A 16353-nucleotide genomic window follows, 5' to 3' on the forward strand; every position below is an offset into this window, starting at 1 on the left:
AGCACGCGCAGCATATTAGCCTTTCAGAGTGTTCTTGTCAGGCCTGCCACCCGGCTGCGCGTCGAGACTCTGCTCCTCCATGCCTTTCCCTGAATAATAACCTTCAACTAACCTTTAAACCACAGTGAATAATTTCAATCCTATTTTCATATCAATGGCTAAGTCAAGCCAGGCAATTATCTTTTATCCGTATACTTTGCTGTCAGCGGAGAGAATAATAAAGTTTTCCCTTGTGAGGGAGAAGGAGGAAAAGAGAGTGGGCCAAAAAAAGCGGAGCAAGATGCCGGAGATGCTATCTAAAGACATGAATGTGGCGATGAATTATTCAGTAATGACTACAAGATCTGTCATAAAAAAAAAAGCTCTGCTAACATCTGCACTGTGTTCTGAGGGGGCTGAGCAGAGCAGGGCATTGACGCCAGAACGCCTCTGAAGATAAACATGACAAATTGGCAGATCATCTGTTCAATTAGGATAGCAGAGCAGGTGTGCCGGTAAGGCGCCGGTGCCACAGGATGACACAGTTACCAAGCCAAACCAGAGGCATGATGGGAAATACCTTGTTTGTGTGACAGTGATTTAGAGCGATGCACCAGAAGGATACCCCAAGAAAAAAAAATGGATATTCCCCTTGGTACTCATTAAAATTCGACTGCAGACGGCACACTGCCCCTCTCCCCTTCCCCCCCTTCGTTTCATTGCTTCATCCTTCTGCTTTTGGCTCCTCAACTGCCTGACTGGACCTTCCAGGATCATTTCTTATTAATCCATAAAACATACCGCGCTGGTGATTGGATTGAAGGAAGCAGTGGAGCAGCAAAACATGAGATATGGAAAAAATATCACACATTTCAGGCGGGTGAGCAGGCAGGCAGGTTTGGTGGGTGGATGGGGGGAGTAAGAGAATAAGTGGTGAACAGGGAATGGGCTGTGTGTGAGAGAGATGATGTTGAGGGGGGGAGGAGAATCATGGGGGCAAAGGGGGGAGGGGAGGTATAGAGAGAGGAGGGGAGAGATGGGGGGGCGCAAGCAAGAAACATGTTTTGAAATATTAATCCATGGTTCTGGCCGTGGGCTGGAGCACAGAGATGAAATAAGCAGGGGAACCTTTGAAGCGAGGGAATGTTCCCTGCATTCGTGAAGCAGACGCTGCACAGACGGCCATGTTGGTGGAGAACAACTGGGGCAGGTGCAATGTTTCTCCCTCACATCTGAGAGCCCTCGTCTCGTCTTTACCCCGTATGCCTTATTGGTGCGGCGTGTATTTAGAGTGTTCCTTTTTCCCAGCCCTGACACAAATGAGATGAGTGTGGTACAGTCTCTTAATCCCCAGTGCCTTGTAAAGCCTTTGAAAGGAATACTTACTGCGGCATAAACTATCGTTCACAGTCTTAAAGCAAGCACATGAGGCTCTGTGCTCTGAGGGAAAGACAACTTCCACTGGCTGTAGCTTCATCATATTTAGGTGAAGAGGAAATGTGTATCACAGGATATCACAGGATCTTATTGAACCTTAATGACCTGCTGATACCCTGCTGAGGGACTAATGGATTCAGCAGTCTGTGCGACTGCCCTGTGTGCCCGTTATAACCGCAGCCCACTTATTCACAGCTCAGTGAGGCTGAGCGGCCAGCTCGCCAGCCAGCCAGCCAGATCACCTCTCAGCCCTCTTCTCAGTGGTATTACACAAGATTTTACTACACACACAACATCAACACTCCTCACTCTCTACACAGCTGAACAAGAGCCCCGACCACAATGCACACGGAGCGGCATGAAGACGTGGCAAGAAGTGAAGGCTCATTAAACATGAAAGAAAAAACTCATTTAGGTGGATAACTTAATATGCAGTCCTCACATTTACCAGAGCAAACACATCCGCTATGAAGACAATACATTAAAACACTTTGAAAAATCACATTGGGAAAAGTCATCATCATTAAAGCGTACTCAGGCTAAGTATCTTAGATGAATTATGCTCCCTGCATCAAAAGACAGCAGGAATAACATTGAGAGTGTGTCCTTTTCTCTTCTGTTCTCTGGCAGCACCCTGCTGGGAAACTTGAAATTACCCTCTGTCTGGCTATTCTCCACTAATAATAATGATAAGGTTTTTTTCTCCCTAATTATGCAAAGAACTCTCAATTAGCATAACTCGTCCTCTGTGTCAGTACAAACAGGAGAACACCCCGCGGGCCCGTGATGGGTTCATTCTCAGCCTGTTGTGTTTTGGGTTTTTTTCCTTGCTTTTCTATGCTGACTTCCTCCAGTGAGTTAATGAAGATGTATCTTAATGAAGATAACTGTAGTGGTTGTGGCGGTGGTGCTGGTGCAGGTGTTAAGGAGCTGCTGTTTGAGGTGACACTGTGTTTAGTATGCTGCCCTCTGCAGGCCCCCCACAGGGGCTGCAGAGCTGTGAAAGGCAGGCCTGTAGCCTCAGATGAGAGGCAGTGACACACTCCCTCTCACACAGCCTGCAGCAGAGATTAAAGATGTATGTTTAGGGCAGATCAAATAGAATACAGAATCCACAGGCCCACAGAGAGAAAACAACATTCGTTTTCATTTAAAAAAATAAAAAAAAACCATACATAGTGTATGCCGGAGGCTTTGTCTGAGCCTGGAGTTATGGTGGCTGATAACGTCCATCAAGCCTGCAATCATCAAAAGAAAGAGGCATCAGGAAAACTCGAGCTACTGCTTGGGATTTATGCATTTTAAGGACAATGGCCTCCTGAGGGGAAACTGTGAAAGAAACTGTGAACAAATGACGTTTGGCAGTGTAGGATGCTCTTCTAAACGTGTGTATGGTGGGACTGCGTTGCCACTTGTCCTTACAGACAGTAACACCTGGGACACAAGGTGTCTTATATAGTTTTTTTTTTAAATGCACAGAAGTGTGAGAGGAAAGCTGAAGAACACAGGTGGGAAAGTATGTGCTATGTACTACTTAGTGTTGATGAAAGTGCCTGAAGTCCTTAAGGGTTTTGCAGTAAACACTACAAACAGACAATCCCCGGAGAGGCTATCACCTCCCTCCTCCTGCTCCTCCTCCATCCAAAGGAAAAGCTCTTTGAGAAAGAGAACACCATTAAGATCACACAGAGGGTGAAGACACAGCATTTCTTAAAAAAAAAGTCAGACCAGATGCCAGTAACCCTTGAATAGATCCATCCGTTCTGCTGACTTGTGCTCTATCAAGTATCCTCAACACAGGAAAAAGTCACAGCTGAAGGTGTGAAGTGGACACCCAGACACCACATGACACAGCGATATCCAATCAGTGAACACGTTTTAACACATCAGCAGCACTCCAGAGGGCCTGTGTCGACTCAAGTGTCCACATTCCTGCTCCTTGGGCCCTCGTCCCAGTCAGGAACACACACACACACACACACACACTCACACACCCACCAACTGACACAGACATGTACAATGCACAGGGTGGAGCAATGTTTCCTGTGAGAAGTAGAGATGAAAGGTCGCATTATGGTGTCAGATTAGACATGGCTTTCAGTCTGTCCCTTTCGGAGTCTCGGTCAGACACATTAGAGGGACATGTTTTCCCATCGCCTCATTTGAGGTGCGCTTGTGAGCCTCGTGAAATCCTCTCCGCTCCTTACATCCCACTTCCACCGCCTCAGGCACTCACAGAGAAAGAGAGGCGAGAGTGAGAAAGAGAAAGAGAGAGAGAGTGTGTGTGCGTGTGTGTGTGTGTGTGTGTGTGTGTGTGTGTGTGTGTGTGTGTGTGAGTGTGAATGTGAGTGTGAGTGTGTGTGTGTGTGTGTGTGTGTGTGTGTGTGTGTGTGTGTGTGTGTGTGTGAAAAAGAGCGAGGATTTCACGAATGCCTTCATCATTTAAACGGCTGTGCTGTCGCTGGAGCGCAGCATGAATAATTCAGTGAGACTGCTCCTTCTTCAAACAGACAAATAGAACAGGATTACGCCTCCACAAAGCAAACGGTAAACACCACAATCAAAACAACAGAATTAATTAGGTAATTAGGGAGACAAAATAAATGTGAAATAATGATAAACTCTTCTGAGACCACAGCTGCAACTCTGTTACAGTATGCAAATATGCAGATTCAAGAGTTCAGAATACATTACAGGCTCAGAGGATTGTTTGGAATGAATGGCACTGACAACCATTTTTAAAATGATGAGATTCAACACATAATCCACATCCAAGCACACGGCAGAGGAGGGATTTCAAAAGTGTATTTGCAAGACAGCCGTGCACAAATTCATATGAAGCCAATCAAATCAATAGTGATGAATATTCTTTTTCAGGTGATCATGAGTAGAGAGTGCTTTGCTCACATAAAAACCTCTGTTCGAGGAGCGCTTTGATAACCACATTTTAGACGGCAACCTCTGGTTTTGGAAAGTGAAGTCAATGCGGAAGTGCCTCAAACTTGTATTCTTTCTAATTGCCAGCAGGGGGAGACTCCTGTAGTTGCAAAAATATTTTTAATTGTAAAGAAGTCCCCAACTTCTCACCTGATTTGTTACTTCGATAGACATTGTAGACATGAAAATGTCTTAATCAGCGTTCGGTTGAGTTAAACTCGAGGCTGATAGTCAAACCAATGGTTGACGCCACAGTGAATACGTCCACTTCTTACATACAGTCTATGTTTACAGCACATGGCATTCAACTGTAACGTCCTGCATGTTTGACCCCTCTCTCTCTCCCCATTTCAGTCCTCTGTCAAAAAATGGTGCCACATTCCAAATTATCTGAAAGATTGCCTTCACACGCCACCAGTTCTCATCGAGTTAAGTCTTGACCTGGGGGAGAACTGGAGAGCTGGTTGGGACCGAAGTCCCATGACAGAGGATATGTGTACAGATTGTAAAGTCCTCTGAGGCAAATTTGTGATTTGGGGCCACTAAATAAATGTAAAGTAATTGAATTGGGTGTTAGATTTCAAAGACAACGCCATGGGTCTAAACAGCGTTATCAGCACTGAAACACCATATGAGCAGTGCAGCGTGGCAGCTAGCTAGCCTTTGGCGCGCACGCATACTGGGAATCACATGCATTAATATGCAGGCACGGCCGGACTGGCTGTACATTAAAAAAAAAAAACAGAGCGAGGAATTGTGAATTAATTCTCTGCTCCACTATATCTTTCCATGCCATGCTAAAACATGGTGCTAAATGGAGTCATACTCTTACTACTGTTGTGAAAGTTGAAAGAGATTATAAATCTTGTCGGGCGAGAGTATATTTGTATATACACACTGACACCGTTGAGTAGGAAAAAGAAAACAGATGGCAGCTTACATAATTGAAGAATGAACAGCAATCCAGCTCAAGGATTTGTAGTTCATTTGCAGTCTAGAGTTAAGGCATTTATCTCCTCCTCATTCCAGCTGGAGTAATTCTCTGCTCTATAGCCGATTAAAAGTGTAAGCAAAGAGAATCCTTCTCATCTCCGAGAAATCCAACCATGAAGAACAACTGACAAAAGCGTGCAGAGTAGCGGGCCTACAGAGAATTTTGTTTGCCTTGTGATCTGGAAAGGTCAGGGCTAAACCTTCTGCTAGCAGCAATTAATGTCTTTGACTGATGGTGCAGGAAGTACAGTGATCAGCCGACATCCTAGGCTTTCATAGCATGACAGAGCCTGGCATGAGGGGCTTAGGTGAATATGAGCTATCCATTTCAAGCAATATTTAAATCACATTTCCAATTTGCAGCCCTTGAACAGCAGTTTAGAGCAGGATGAGGGGGTTGAGTCATAATGACAGCTTCTCCAGGGTTTATTGAAAGTGATGAATGCTCAGAAGAGGGGATTGCTTGATGTGAATTCATGAATATGAAAGAGATTATTTAAGCAGAGATCAATTTGAACGTCCTACAGCTCAACATTGATGCTATGTTTCAAGAGCACCAAAATATATCTTTCTATATATATATATATATATATATATATATATATATATATATATATATATATATATATATATATATATATATATATATATATATATATACATATATATATATATATATATATATATATATATATATATATATATATATATATATATATATATATATATATATATACTGAGCACTGAGCCCTTTTGCCGCTGGAACAAATTAGCTCTCTAAATCTGATAATGCCTTCATCCAAACCAGTTTCATCAGCAATATCAGGGCAAGGGGGACACTACATGACACACTAGAGTGAAGAGACACTGTGCAGATACTGCACAGCTTAATAAACCCACTGTATATGCGGCGGCAGCAGCATGTATGAGGAAGAGGATGAAAAACAAGCCTTGATGTCCACCAAAGCAGCAGGGGTCACAAAAATAAGGCCCAATCAGTATAGCCATTATAGCTATGGAGCACATATTTACAGCCAAACCGCCTCTAACCTGCAGGGACTAACTATATTAGCCATTGCTGAATACAAACCCCTGAAGACAGCATTAAAGGCTCTATAAAACAGACTGCAATACTGTGTAACTATCAAAGGGCCACAGAAACAGATCCCCTGTGTAGGAGGAAAGAAAAGAAAATACATCACTAATAAATGAACATGAGATACAAAGAAAAAGGAATATCTGGGACAAAAAGAACGAGGTGCACATATCTCGTGTGAATCCGGGAGTCAAATGGAATAGCGAATGAGGAGCTGCTGCGACTGTCCTGCAGGGGCAGGGCGGCTGTTTTTCTACAGAAGCACATCCTCGTCTCTGCCAGCACTCATTTACTGATCTCATTAATATCCTTACTCTGAGGAGGAGAGAGACAGCAGCCGTGAAACAGCCTCCCCCCATCTCCTCCTCCCTCCATCCTCCATGTGGCTGTTCCACTGGGTCCCCCTCCTTCTCCTCTCATCTCCGCCTCTCTGTAGTTCAGTAATTGGGCTCAGCTCATTGTTATTCAAAACCCTGTAGAACCAATTAGCTGTAGACCTCCTGACCCCGGGTTGCTATGTAATGGTGCAAGCTAAAGACTCTAAGTGAGGAAGCCAAGAGCAAAGGTTTTAAATTCCTTTAGTTCCTGATTAATAATCCTGTCAGGGCGATCAGAGACATTAAAGAGAGACTCTGGTTAGGCTCCTGCTTTTATGGCTTCTCCCTCATTTCTAGGCTGTCCATTAAAGCTTAATGATGCCGGGGGTCGCTCTCGCTCCTCTGTCTTGTCAGATAAATGTACAGTTAACAGGATGATGAGGAATCCTGATCCTCCAGCAATCTGGGACAAAGTAGGCCTGTGACCCCGCTGGGAAAAAGTAGGGCAGCCGGGGAAGATGAGCAGAGAGGACAACAGAGGCAGTGGTGGTGTGGATCGTGGACCGAGATGGCCGACTGCCCTGGAGGATAGAGCTGAAAGAGAGGGGCCGGATAGAACCTGGGGCAGGAGGCAGAGATGAGAGGGATGCAGATAACACCTCATGCAACATTGATGAGGGGGCCGAAGGTAAAGGCAGAGTAGTGGTGGAGGCTGTGTAGACGGCCTGGTGCTACACGTGATTTGTTTAGCAGGGATGCAAGAGTGCAGATGTTGCAATTCAACGTGAGGAAAGAATTACTAACCAGCTGTACGCAGCAATCCTGTCCACACCTGTTTAGGTAAGCGAGTGTTAGAGGAGCATATGTCCATAAATTGCTTCAGTTTGCATGCGATCAACATTTAAATACTGAACAGCTCTTCAAGCCATGAAGCAGCTATATTGAGTATTATTCATTATTAACGATGGATCACATTTCTACTAGTATGTGAAAGGGGTTCCTCATATGAACCCACAGAGAAGTGTCACCCAACTCTGCGGTTCCCCTCAATTCTATGAGGCGGTACAACGTCTTTTAGCTTTTTGTTTTTGTTTTTACAGCCGACAACTTTACTGCTCGGCCTCAGCCTCTCTGCACCAAAGACCCATGGTACACTACCTGCAGCTAAAGAGACAAACATTTCACTCAGGAGTTTGTGGAGACCAAAAGCAGAGTAAATATTGGACTTGCCATTTGTCCAGAAGCACAACTTCAAACAAATGATAATATTGTCCGTGTCTGCTGGATGTGTAAATAAGCAAATGTTTGCTTCACTATAGGTTTACCCAATCAACCAAAAAAAGCTCACCAGCACTTGCTGGTTCCCTTAACTTTGAGTATTCATGCTTAGCTAAGCTAAGCGAACAGACTGCTGGCGGTAGCCTTCTAATTCACAGACATTTCGAGTGATATTAATATTCTCCAAGGCTCAACAAGAAAGTAAAGTGAACATATATATTTTTCCTGAATGTCAAATTATTTCTTTACCCTAATTGTATACTCCAAGCTTGTTGCCTGTATTGTTGTTGTCTTTCTAGTTGTTAGGATACATTTAATAGAGCGTATAATTGTATCAAATCCTCACAAGGCCCAGAGACATCATTTCCAAATCGGCCCATATATGGCCACTGACTTGTCTTGTTTGTGAATCGTCTCTGCAGGCGATTATAATATTTGAACCAAGAAGACGCCAAGCTCACACCTGTTTTCTGAAACCTGTTTGGAAAAGTTGTGATGTTTGCATTCCTACCGCTGAAGTGCTTATTTGGTTCAGTTCTCCAGGCTTGGCCGAGAGTTGTGGGAGGATTCACATGCGACGCTGTAAACACTGCCTCAAGCCCCCTGACACTGATGCATCGCCTCCGAGGCTGCTATAAATCCTTTTACAACAAACTCCATAAAGCTCTTTGGTGCCTAAATATTTATGGTTCCCTGAGTTTCCCTTGAGGGTTGTTTTCTGTCAAAGTACCAACAGTACTAAGTCATGTGGAGCGACTCCAGACATCTTATCTGGGAGTCAGGGTAAAGGGCCTGGTAGTCTGGCCATTTCCACCAGAAGAGGAACACACAGAGAGGAAGGGCCACTAATGAGTGCTTCTCCCTCCATCACTTCTCCTCACAGGCCTCCTCTGTTAGTGGACTCAATTGACCGGGCAAACAAACATACTGCTGCGTGACCTCTGCTGACCAGACAGACAAACCAACAAACTTTTCCGTGTCAAAACTGCCAAGCACGCCTCGGTCAGGGAACCACAAGGCAGTCAGTGTAGGACAAACATGCTGGAAATATCGATGGACAGAAGACAACAATGGACATGACAGGCTGTAACGCGACCTGGCTGGTGGATGACTCATGGATTGGGAGGTCAAACGGTGTTATCATTGCAGTACACAGCATCAGTGCGCGGATAAGAGACGGTTAGAGAGTAACTACAGGTGTGCTGATGGTGAATCTCATAGGTGGATGCCTTCCTGAAGCGTATCATTTTGCCCATCGCAGTGGTGCTGTCAGCTGCTAAACAACGTGGCTCCTCCAAACAAGTGTCTCTAAAAATGCAGCAGCGGGCCTGATGAGTCCTCAAGCATCCTCCCAGTGCTGTGATTACTGACGTTTACCCTCTTTAATATGTGTAATTCCCATTTTCTTTGATTCAGTAAGAGCCCTCAGGGGGACCACAGTAAGTGGCAGTCTGCCAAAGCCCTCCTGTGGAAAAAGCTAAGTCACTTCTCCCTCAGCAATGAGATAAAGCGTGACAGTTACAGGTTGTCTCACTTTTCCTTCATTATTGTTTGCATCTTGGAGCACTGACGACAGCTTGATTATACAATGCCTAATGTTATGTGCTTCACATGCAGGTGTGACACAATTATGACAGCAGACCTACAAAAAAGGCACTGAAAATAATAAGATGATGTTTCACAAACATTGGCTATAAATGTAACACAAATTGCTACTAATCGCACGCCAGAGCCCTCGTAATGACCACTGCTTAGTACAGCCAGCATGACTGACCACAGAGGACACAGGTAGTTAACTAATCCATTTTCCAATGCACTCATATATAAAGACGTTGAGTATGAAAACACAAATAAACGTGCTGGTTAATGCAATGCACTCCAGCTTCCCTGCACAAATTTACATTTGTGAAAATCAGACAAGCGTTGTCTAAACTGCATGTGCAAGAATCAAATGTTAATTTAAGTTTTTTTTTACCAGAATGGACTGCATTACATTATCAGATGTTCATGCTATTTTGTTCACAACCTTTCTGTATTTAAACATTTGATGATGTTTAGCAGTAACCTGACCTGTTTTCAAAGTCTCACACAGGAGCCTATCGGGTTGGCTGTGACGATCTACATACAAGCAAAGACAAACAGTCTGTTGTCAAAATAACATTTCCAGCTTCAGTTTAACAACTAACAGAAAATCAGAGACAAGTCAATATAATATTGGATTTCTCCCACTTCCTGGCAGGAGGTACCCTTCATCTCCACAGCAGAGAGGATGTGAGAGGTAGTGGTTTCATTTAATGTCTAGTTACTGTATTCTTTTCATCTCTTGGTTACAGAGTGTGCTACAGGCCAAACACAGAAGGCCCACTGTTGGAGAACAGCTACATGATGACAGACCCACCAAGAATGTTGCCCTGACCGCCATATGTAATACGGCACCCGAGTTCCCTTATTAAGGAGTGAAATAATTTCCACCAAAGTGGTTGGTGGTGCTGACAGCTCAGATTAATGCTCTCTGTAAAACAGCCAGAATAACAACTGCTCCTGCACGCATCGTGAAAACCAGTACGTTTGGCTGAGGGAAGCCTGCCAGCTCTACAAATGCATGCATATTTGGGTCTGTGAACATCTGCCAGCGCAAATAATTTATGCTGTTCTCTCTCAGTTAAGGGGCAGTGAATCCCCTCTGAAAAGTTTTCTCCAACTTCTACAAGCCTGCACACAACCCCCCCCCTCCACCCCCTCCCACTTCTCCCCTCCCACCGGTGTGAAGTGGTGCAGACACACGCTCCAACCACAGACCCGGCTGAATGAGGAGGATCCCGGGGCGTGTGGGAAAGTCCCAGGCACCACTTCAGTCGACCAAGAGCCAACTGTTTCCTGTCCCTCTTCAGGCCTTGGGGTTAGAGCGTGCTGTCAGGGCCATATCCATAACATCCTCCATGCTGCAGCATGAATGGAGCCTTGCCTTGTGTGGGATCTCCAACAGCCCCAGACACAGAGCAGATATCTGCATGCACGCCTCACTGTCGGGGGCCCTGTAGACATATTTCTCCACTGGAGCGGTGAATATCTTATGAGCATCATGGAGGTGGATCAAAACATTTGAGCTTGCTGACACTACCGCACTTCCAAAAGCTCTGTTGTTGTGTTCCAACACAATGGTATCAGGTGATTAAACATCCGAGGGGAGGCGTATTGATATTCAAAACGCCGCCGCCCACAGATGGTCTATTAATCATTAATTGATTGTCTGCCATTTCTGTTTGATCTACAACACACAATTCTGTGCTAATTTAGCTCCACTGGGTTATGTGCTGCTTGGTGATGATAGCTAGACTATTTATGAGCGTACAGGGAACCTATCATTTTCCACTAAAATTATAATAATACACTGCACTCTGTTCCTGTAGTCAACACACCCCGTCGGACACAAAGCCAGCTCATTCTCCATTATATCAGCTTGCAAATTAAATAACAACCGTCAAAATATTTTTGTCATTATACACCTGACAAATAATTATAATTTAGAGAAAGCACCTGGAAATAAAAATGAAAGTAGTAATTTAATAAATGAACGCTTTGCCCTTTGACTCACATAGTTGAAATGCATGGGAGGAAAGCTAAGAAACCGCAGATTAACTATGCCAAGGGTGTGTGTGTGTGTGTGTGTGTGTGTGTGTGCGTGCGTGCGTGTGTGTGTGTGTGTGTATCAGGAGAGGCAAAAAGCTGTCAAGAAACTCCCCACCCCTGCTCATTACTCCACTCGCCTTCACCCTCTCCTCCCAGTACAAACCACTCTCTTCCTCTCCTCCAGTGGACGAGCAGGAGGTCAGCAACAGGCCAATCCCCGGCAGCCCAGAAGGGAGCTGCTGTCAACAAGCAACATGGATAGTTTGAACACCGAGGGCAACGCTGTGGCGTTCTCAGGTCAGGAGGAATCACTCAACCAAGAACTGACCAACAGCGCAGTTGGAGGAGATGTAACTCCCATGGTCCAGGCCTCCTAATGAGATACCACCATTACATTTCTACACATTTGAAGTATGCTACTGTCTGTCATGTTGAGAATTTAATTTAGAACTGCTCTATACTTTACTCTATTTCAATCACTTGTACTTCTATTATAGATGAGTCCATAGTATAGAAAGTATGTTGTTGCCTTGTTGCCAATGCTACTACAAGTGCATCATACACGTATTTATTGTTAGGTACCCCGCAACAAAATGAATGCAGGCTATTACAACGGTCCTGCAGAAAATCCTACCTTCATGAAATTCTAATGTCAACTTTAAGATTTTGCCTTTGCTTTTTTGTGGTACGCTGTATTGAGAAGTGTCTCTACTATTAAGTCTACCTTTCAAAATAAACGGTATGATTTTACCTAAATGTTATAATTTCCATGAATCAAGGATATATTCCAGAGCTGTTGTATTAGACTGAAATAGTTTAAACGTGGTGCTCCTTAGTGACACAGTGTAGCTTCTCCTCCTCTTTGCTCAGATCGACTGCGGATTTCTGAGCTAAGTCTGCCCTCTGCAGGTTAAAACATCACAACTTGTCAGATGATTATGAGAAAATCTCCACCTGAATATTGCTCTGTGTGGACTTCACTCCTCCACACAGTAAAACATATTTATCAGATATCCTGCTAGTAATTACTATTTGAACACTAGTGTCGTGATTGTTGTTTCTCAATAGGTTTTGTTTTTTCATTTTCTTCTTTCTATTGCATGAAAAACTCCACTTGTATCATAAGTTATGCAATATTATAACCATGTGCCATGTGTTGTAAAACTGTGAATTTAAAAAAGGACACTCTTGTAAAAAAAAAAAAACTATTATTACAAGAGTTTCCTGATGAATGTGTGTGTGTGTGCACGATGCTTCCTGAGACGCAAGCCTTTTATTTTCAACCATGAGACTGCAAAATCCCGGGATGACGATCCAACCCTCTCAAGAGGTGTCAAAGGTTAAATGACACCTCTGCCCTGTATTATTTTTGAAAGGGGGCTTTCAGAAAAGTCTTATCAGAAAATCTGAATTAACATAGAGACAAATCTACAGCGCAGAGGCACAAACGTACCCAGCCACTCAGACAGGATCAAAGCTGTGGGGATACGCAGGGGGAAAGCAGATGAAAGAGGAACGCATTAAGCTGTTTACTAAGGTGACATGAAAAGGTGTTTTAGCTCAGTATTCTGCCTAATGAGGGAGCGAGTGAGAGGGTTATCTTATTAGATATTCAGAGCTGCCAGTTCGCAGCCTTTTACATCCCCTCTCGACATCAAAAGAAAACACTATTTTCTGTCAAGGTGAAGTCTAATAATAGTGAGGTCCCTGTAGATTAAATTAACATTTCATTACTTCATTCACTTAGATTCAGGCACTGACAAGCTGAGGTGAGGTCTCAACACTTAGTGGTGTGTGTTGTGACTCAAGGACAAGGGGCACAAGACAAACTTGAGGAAATTCCAAATGATACACAGAGGAGAAAAGACTATTATTGGATGGATTAACATTTTGTACAGACATTTGTTTTCTTTGAGGTCAAATGCTACAGACTTTATTGAAATGCCATACAATTTACATTCATTTAAGTTCCTATATGGATGAATTAAGCCCCTGATTTTTTTCCCACCAGGAGGCCGACATGTTGATTTACTCCATACTTTAGCTTATGGCCAAATATTTGCAAAGCTAATGATATTCCTGCCATAGGCCCATTTTGTGTGTAGTGCTGAACAACGAAAGTTAGCACGCTAAACTAAATGGACCATTCTACCTCCTAATAATCAGCATGTTAGCATATAAACAGTAGCATTTAACTCAAAGTACCTCAGAGTCTGACTACAGACTCACAGAACGACCACCTTAACAGTAGACCTTTAACTTTTTTATCTGCTTGAAGTAATATTATAAAAGTCTGTGAACTGGACATAAGTGTGACAACCAAAGAAGAGAGTTTTCAAGTGGACAAAGTTTTGTTTTAACAAGGTCGCAAGCCAAAAAGGTCGAGATGCACTTTTAACAAATAGTCAAAAAAGAAAAACTACAGACTTCACAGCACAAAAAAGTACCAAAATAAATGATTTATTATTCCCCCCCAAAATACTTACTCCTTCATTTCTGTGAAATGTGATTAAAACAAGAATTGAATGACTCTGGGCCAGAGGTGAGGTAAAAAGGTAATACCAAAGGGCAAAATACTCCTCTGCAAGTCACACAACTATCTGAAGTCTCCTCAATGTCCTGAAATTGAATCCAAATGATTGATTATTAAAAAGAGACTTCACTTTCAAATGATTTTACGAATTAAAGAATTTCATACAAAGGAGGTTATTAATTAATAGATCAAATGAATAGTGTAAAAATGATTTCCCCCTAAAATGTGGTGGTGTAGAAGTACAATGTAAATATAAATGTGCTTGGTTTCTTTCCACCGCTGCTCTGTGGTGGTTCCTGTTGCAGCTGAGATCAGGGCTCACCACACACACGATAAACCAGAGTGTAAATTGAGCGAAGGCCCCAACATGCTCTGAAGCTTCCACGGTTTCTTGGTTTCCCACTGAGTCAAGATCCTGTGCACAAAACCACTACGACGCTGCATTGAAAACAGATGGGTCAAACAGTCCCTCCCCTTTATTTGGACTGCTCTCTGTTATTGGAAAGAATTTCAGTAAGAATTACCAAACCTGGCTGCCTTTCAGGAAAACAAATGGACACAGATGTAGTTTTCCATTTTACAGGCTGTTTATGTCTTGTGAATTCCTTTTCCAGAAGAGCGGGGTATGTTCTTTCATGTTTTAATGGCTCAGAGTGACCGCAGCCCTTTGTGGCAAATGCACTTTTCCAATACTAATGACATACAGTCACACAAGGCTCTGGCAGCAGTGTGCTACAGAGGTTGCATGCCCACTGTGTAATTAGTCTACCACTAACTCTTAGTCTGGGGAAACATTCACGACCACATTAAACACAGACGGTTTTTCACCTCAGAGCGTCTGAAGCCGATGGATACGCTCCGGAGGAATCGTATTGAGAAAAATGGCTTTCATCAGTCAGTTACACTGACCACATTTGTTTTCAATGGGAGGGGGGATCTCAGCAGAAGACTGAGAGGGATTGGACAACAATCTTTTTATTTGAGTGTCCCATATGTGTGTTCCAGTGAGAAGAAACAAATCACTGAAATAATTCTGATAATAATAAAATGAACCAATACTGTCAGTTTCCAGTACCTCACAGAAATACCACCATGGTACTCGGCTGGGGAACCGAGAGACGCACAACTGTGTCGCTTCAGTTGTTCGGTGAAATCCTGCCATCTGGTGGCTATCACACAGTATTACAACAAATCAAACGTTTTCAATGGTAAAAGCTATTGAGAACTTTCACTCAAAACCTGTAATTTTTTCTTTTTTTATCAAAACAATTCATCAAATTATATTGTGAAACATGACAATCATAATTATCATTAATCTTACACTCCCCTTGACTTTATGTATAATTATCTGAGACATGAACAAAACGTGAAGTGTTAATTGAGAGCTGTGGAGGTGATGAAAGGTGGATTTATGCAACCTGTGGACAGACTGAAGCTCTCTGTTATGCCATTTCCAGTCGTAATGCTTTTAAAATCTAAATAGTGATTTCCATTTCACTGTGAAATTGAACACGAGTGGAGTGGACGTATAAATTGTGCCAAGTATAAAATGGAGAAAGTCATGTAAAGTATCAATTCAAATAAATGACCACACATTTTTAAATCAGCGCAAAAGCTTGTTTGCCATAATATAAAAAACAGAGCCACATAAATGCTAAAATATGCTGTTAAATCCTCCAATTGTCCCCAAAGAGCAATGAAGTGAAATCCCCGATCCAAGCGGTTCCTGCAGTCCTGTCCGAAGTGAGTCATTTGGTTGGCGGACCAGCACAGAAAAGCAGGGAAACCTGCTGAAACCATCACTCAGACGTGGACCGGCCTCATTAGCCGTGGCCGTGTCATGCATATAGGTCTCTCTCTTCTGTGGGGCAATGAAAGCACTGTGGCTCTGTGTCACCAGGGTCACATGAAGCCCTCACTGCAGAGGAAGGCCTCTTGCTGACCCTGCATGCAAAGCCGTATGCAAAGTGTTAATCGCAGCAGTTGTGGAGCCAAGAAAGGAGCAGGCGCTGAGGTGTCTCCCTGAACGGAACTGCAGAGGAGTCTTGTGTGTGTGCGTCAGTCTTTCTGTTGGGCTGTTAAAAGTCATCAGGGCGCTGTGATCTGAGAACACACTGCAGTGAAAACACATGGTTCTGGTTAAGGCGAGGGGA

The sequence above is a fragment of the Clinocottus analis genome, unplaced genomic scaffold, assembly GCF_023055335.1.
Source record: "Clinocottus analis isolate CAN_PGR_092001 unplaced genomic scaffold, fCliAna1.0.p SCAF_6, whole genome shotgun sequence".
NCBI lineage: Eukaryota > Metazoa > Chordata > Actinopteri > Perciformes > Cottidae > Clinocottus > Clinocottus analis.